Genomic DNA, 5,903 nt, shown 5'->3' on the forward strand with positions numbered 1-5,903 from the left:
AACGACAGATATTTACCTTGTCAGCTCGGGGATTCGATCCAGCAACCTTTCAGTGACTGATATGGAGCTGAGACGACTCCGTCGGTGTCCATCTGAGGGCAACTTTGGGTGTCCTTTCTGGCGGCATCCTCGCCACATCACTTATTGTAAGCCTGAGCTCGACACGGGGCGGAGTCCACTGGGCTCCATATTACATCGTCGGGGCCACACCGCCCTCGTCGGGGCCACACCGCCCTCGTCGGGGCCACACCGCCCTCCAGGACATCTACAGCACCAGGTGTAACAGGAAGGACAAGAGGAAGAAATATCAGAACGAGCAATGTCAGAATATAAATACACACACACATATATATATATATGTATGTGGGCACCCCTTCAAAACTGGCGGATTGGGCTATTTCAGCCACAGCCACTGCTGACAGGTGTACACAACCGGACCTTGGTGATGAGCTTGGAGGGTACTATGGTGTTGAATGCTGAGCTGTAATCAATGAACAGCATTCTGACAGGTATTTCTCTTGTCCAGGGTGGGACAGGGTAGTGTTTACTAGGAGTTGATATAGTCCAGGCTGGGACAGGGTAGCGTTGACTAGGAGTTGATATAGTCCAGGCTGGGACAGGGTAGTGTTTACTAGGAGTTGATATAGTCCAGGCTGGGACAGGGTAGTGTTTACTAGGAGTTGATATAGTCCAGGCTGGGACAGGGTAGTGTTTACTAGGAGTTGATATAGTCCAGGCTGGGACAGGGTAGTGTTTACTAGGAGTTGATATAGTCCAGGCTGGGACAGGGTAGTGTTTACTAGGAGTTGATATAGTCCAGGCTGGGACAGGGTAGTGTTTATGATATAGTCCAGGCTGGGACAGGGTAGTGTTTACTAGGAGTTGATATAGTCCAGGCTGGGACAGGGTAGTGTTTACTAGGAGTTGATATAGTCCAGGCTGGGACAGGGTAGCGTTGACTAGGAGTTGATATAGTCCAGGCTGGGACAGGGTAGTGTTTACTAGGAGTTGATATAGTCCAGGCTGGGACAGGGTAGTGTTTACTAGGAGTTGATATAGTCCAGGCTGGGACAGGGTAGTGTTTACTAGGAGTTGATATAGTCCAGGCTGGGACAGGGTAGTGTTTACTAGGAGTTGATATAGTCCAGGCTGGGACAGGGTAGTGTTTACTAGGAGTTGATATAGTCCAGGCTGGGACAGGGTAGTGTTTACTAGGAGTTGATATAGTCCAGGCTGGGACAGGGTAGTGTTTACTAGGAGTTGATATAGTCCAGGCTGGGACAGGGTAGCGTTGACTAGGAGTTGATATAGTCCAGGCTGGGACAGGGTAGTGTTTACTAGGAGTTGATATAGTCCAGGCTGGGACAGGGTAGTGTTTAGGAGTTTACTAGGAGATATTGCTGTCAACTCATAGTAAACTCTGATCTTTCCCTATTAGACCTCTGACAGAAATTGCAGAACTGTTGATTGTTGAATTTTGTCCCTTAAACCACTTCCTGTTACGTGGATGCAAGTATTTTGTTCCGATAGTTTGTCGCGAGCGCTGTCTATGACACCCAAAAAACTAAACTTGTGCAACAGGAAAATACATCTGATTGTGGGTTGCTGTAAAATCTCTAGCTCGGTAACTTGAATAGCTATTTCTGTGAGACACAATAATAGCTACATCCATGTATTGTTGGCAAGCTACCATAGCTGCTCTCTGCTATTGCTTTATACCCCCAAAAGGTGATGCGGTGGCTTGCCCAATTTTATTTAACCTTTATTTAATGAGGCAAGTCAGTTAAGAACTAATTCTTGGCCTAGGAACAGTGGGTTTACTGCCTTGTTCAAGGGCAGAACAACAATTTTTACCAGGTCAGCTCAGGAATTTGATCCGACAACCTTTCAGTTACTGGCCCAACGCTCTAACCACTAGGCTACCTGCCGCCCCCATATTAACCCCAATGGTTTCCACTAGTTACCACAGTCACAAAGTCAAAAGTAGCTTTTTTGGTCTTAAAGGATACTTGTGGATTTGGGCCAGATCCCCAGGGTCAGATATACTTGTGGATACCATTTTAATGTCTCTGCATGGTGTTTGAGGTATACCAATAGACCACCAGTCAGCGCGCTAACGCTAGTTAGCATTGTCTCATAAAACTACCTCTAACTTCCTTCATACAGGACAGACATAAAAATGGTATCCACGAGTTCATTTGACTCTGGGGAAGTAGATACAAGTATCCCTTTTGTTTAAGGTTAGCGGTGTGGTTAAGGAAGAACTAGGAACATGAATGACGTTGTGGCTGTGGTAACTAGTGACTCCCTGTCATAGTCCTAGCTAGCTAACCTCCTAACTTAAAAGTAGAGGACTTAGCTACATTCGTTTCTATTATTAGGGTCAACCTTAAGCAAGCTAGCTAGATATCTGTTGAATAACCACGGGATGGCTACTACTAGGTGAAAGTGCCATGCGTATCTATCCAGTAGACAAGTAACTTAAGCCTTGTTCACACAGCAGGCCTTAATGCGCAAATCAGTTCTGGGAATACTGCCTGTCCAAACAGCAAGTTACAAGTGACCATTTGGATGTGTGTGTGTGTGTGTGTGTGTGTGTGTGTGTGTGTGTGTGTGTGTGTGTGTGTGTGTGTGTGTGTGTGTGTGTGTGTGTGTGTGTGTGTGTGTGTTCAGACAAGCTAGTTGTCATAGTAACGACGGGTGTGAGCGCATTGGTGTAGATTATTGGTGCCGGTGCTTCCTAGTAGTAAGCTAAGGTGACAACGATGCCTGCACTGGACGTTTCCCCCAGTCGCTTTCAACGTTCACAATCAGAGTGGAAGAACACTTTTAAAAGCCTCAAAAGATTATCCAATGTTGTAAACAAGGCCTTTTTGGCTAGCCGCAGCAGTCAACTAGCTAGCCGCGGCAGTCAACTAGCTAGCCGCGGCAGTCAATTAGCTAGCCGCGGCAGTCAACTAGCTAGCCGCGGCAGTCAACTAGTTAGCCGCGGCAGTCAACTAGCTAGCCGCGGCAGTCAACTAGCTAGCCGCGGCAGTCAACTAGCTAGCCGCGGCAGTCAACTAGCTAGCCGCGGCAGTCAACTAGCTAGCCCCGGCAGTCAACTAGCTAGCCGCGGCAGTCAACTAGCTAGCCACGGAAGTCAACTAGCTAGCCGCGGCAGTCAACTAGCTAGCCGCGGAAGTCAACTAGCTAGCCGCGGCAGTCAACTAGCTAGCCACGGAAGTCAACTAGCTAGCCACGGCAGTCAACTAGCTAGCCACGGCAGTCAACTAGCTAGCCACGGCAGTCAACTAGCTAGCCACGGCAGTCAACTAGCTAGCCAAGGCAGTCAACTAGCTAGCCAAGGCAGTCAACTAGCTAGCTAAGTAGCAGTCTAGAACATTCACTCACTGGTTTGTACACAGGATTTGGCATAGGTTAATCAAATCTCTCTATTCTTGCTCAATTGACATGTCATCTCAAACAGCCATAACTTGTAATGCATTAGCACATCAAGTCTTCTCTTGAGTTGGACTCGGGATGGAACAACTTGTCGTTGTTTGTGGGGGAAGGGTGGAGAGTACATATGAGACTGTGTGTGTGTGTGTGTGTGTGTGTGTGTGTGTGTGTGTGTGTGTGTGTGTATCCCACATCTGTTGCTAAGGGGTGATGATGTTAGGGACAATACAAGATGAACCATAATTGCTTACAAAAAATGTTAACTTTCGTAATGCCACTCCTGGTGACAGTCCTGGTTAGTCCTGGTGACAGTCCTGGTTAGTCCTGGTGACAGTCCTGGTTAATCCTAGTGACAGTCCTGGTTAGTCCTAGTGACAGTCCTGGTTAGTCCTGGTGACAGTCCTGGTTAGTCCTAGTGACAGTACTGGTTGCAGTTCTGGTTGCAGTCCTTGTTAGAGTCCTGGTGACAGTCCTGGTTGCAGTCCTGGTTGCAGTCCTGGTGACAGTCCTGGTGACAGTCCTGGTGACAGTCCTGGTTGCAGTCCTGGTGACAGTCCTGGTTGCAGTCCTGGTTGCAGTCCTGGTTGCAGTCCTGGTTGCAGTCCTGGTTGCAGTCCTGGTTAGAGTCCTGGTTGCAGTCCTGGTTAGAGTCATGGTTGCAGTCCTGGTTGCAGTCCTGGTTAGAGTCCTGGTTGCAGTCCTGGTTGCAGTCCTGGTTGCAGTCCTGGTGACAGTCCTGGTGACAGTCCTGGTGACAGTCCTGGTTGCAGTCCTGGTGACAGTCCTGGTGACAGTCCTGGTTGCAGTCCTGGTTGCAGTCCTGGTTGCAGTCCTGGTGACAGTCCTGGTTGCAGTCCTGGTTGGAGTCCTGGTTGGAGTCCTGGTTGGAGTCCTGGTTGGAGTCCTGGTTGGAGTCCTGGTTGCAGTCCTGGTGACAGTCCTGGTGACAGTCCTGGTTGCAGTCCTGGTTGCAGTCCTGGTTGCAGTCCTGGTTGCAGTCCTGGTTGCAGTCCTGGTTAGAGTCCTGGTGACAGTCCTGGTTGCAGTCCTGGTTAGAGTCCTGGTTGCAGTCCTGGTTGCAGTCCTGGTTGCAGTCCTGGTTAGAGTCCTGGTTGCAGTCCTGGTTAGAGTCCTGGTTGCAGTCCTGGTTGCAGTCCTGGTGACAGTCCTGGTTGGAGTCCTGGTTGGAGTCCTGGTTGGAGTCCTGGTTGCAGTCCTGGTTGCAGTCCTGGTTGCAGTCCTGGTTAGAGTCCTGGTTGCAGTCCTGGTTAGAGTCCTGGTGACAGTCCTGGTTGCAGTCCTGGTTAGAGTCCTGGTTGCAGTCCTGGTGACAGTCCTGGTTGCAGTACTGGTTGCAGTCCTGGTTAGAGTCCTGGTTGCAGTCCTTGTTAGAGTCCTGGTTGCAGTCCTGGTTGCAGTCCTGGTTAGAGTCCTGGTTGCAGTCCTGGTTACAGTACTGGTTGCAGTCCTGGTTAGAGTCCTGGTTACAGTCCTGGTTGCAGTCCTGGTTAGAGTCCTGGTTGCAGTCCTGGTTGCAGTCCTGGTTAGAGTCCTGGTTGCAGTCCTGGTTAGAGTCCTGGTTAGAGTCCTGGTTGCAGTCCTGGTTAGAGTCCTGGTTGCAGTCCTGGTTGCAGTACTGGTTGCAGTCCTGGTTGCAGTCCTGGTTACAGTCCTGGTTACAGTCCTGGTTACAGTCCTGGTTACAGTCCTGGTTAGAGTCCTGGTTGCAGTCCTGGTTGCAGTCCTGGTTAGAGTCCTGGTTGCAGTCCTGGTTGCAGTACTGGTTGCAGTCCTGGTTGCAGTACTGGTTGCAGTCCTGGTTAGAGTCCTGGTTACAGTCCTGGTTACAGTCCTGGTTACAGTCCTGGTTGCAGTCCTGGTTAGAGTCCTGTTAGAGTCCTGGTTGCAGTCCTGGTTAGAGTCCTGGTTGCAGTCCTGGTTAGAGTCCTGGTTGCAGTCCTGGTTGCAGTACTGGTTGCAGTCCTGGTTAGAGTCCTGGTTAGAGTCCTGGTTACATTCCTGGTTACAGTCCTGGTTACAGTCCTGGTTGCAGTCCTGGTTAGAGTCCTGGTTGCAGTCCTGGTTAGAGTCCTGGTTAGAGTCCTGGTTAGAGTCCTGGTTAGAGTCCTGGTTGCAGTCCTGGTTAGAGTCCTGGTTGCAGTCCTGGTTGCAGTCCTGGTGACAGTCCTGGTTAGAGTCCTGGTTAGAGTCCTGGTTAGAGTCCTGGTTAGAGTCCTGGTTGCAGTCCTGGTTAGAGTCCTGGTTGCAGTCCTGGTTAGAGTCCTGATTGCAGTCCTGGTTAGAGTCCTGATTGCAGTCCTGGTTAGAGTCCTGATTGCAGTCCTGGTTAGAGTCCTGGTTGCAGTCCTGGTTAGAGTCCTGGTTGCAGTCCTGGTTGCAGTCCTGGTTACAGTCCTGGTTACAGTCCTGGTTGCAGTCCTGGTGACAGTCCTGGTTGCAGT

General features: G+C 50.0%; 1 protein-coding gene across 3 annotated transcripts in view; it reads right to left on the reverse strand.

Moving 5' to 3' along the window:
- Nucleotides 1–320, reverse strand: part of LOC129827306 (endoplasmic reticulum-Golgi intermediate compartment protein 1-like) — a 47,215-nt gene extending 46,895 nt beyond the window's left edge. For all 3 annotated transcript variants that reach the window (XR_008755109.1, XR_008755108.1, XM_055888031.1), the window contains exon 1: nt 17–320. The gene's annotated coding sequence lies outside the window, so the exon portion shown is untranslated. The remainder of the gene's footprint in view (nt 1–16) is intronic.
- Between the last annotated feature and the right edge of the window lie 5,583 nt (nt 321–5,903).

Source organism: Salvelinus fontinalis, chromosome 29 (genome assembly GCF_029448725.1).
Source record: "Salvelinus fontinalis isolate EN_2023a chromosome 29, ASM2944872v1, whole genome shotgun sequence".
NCBI lineage: Eukaryota > Metazoa > Chordata > Actinopteri > Salmoniformes > Salmonidae > Salvelinus > Salvelinus fontinalis.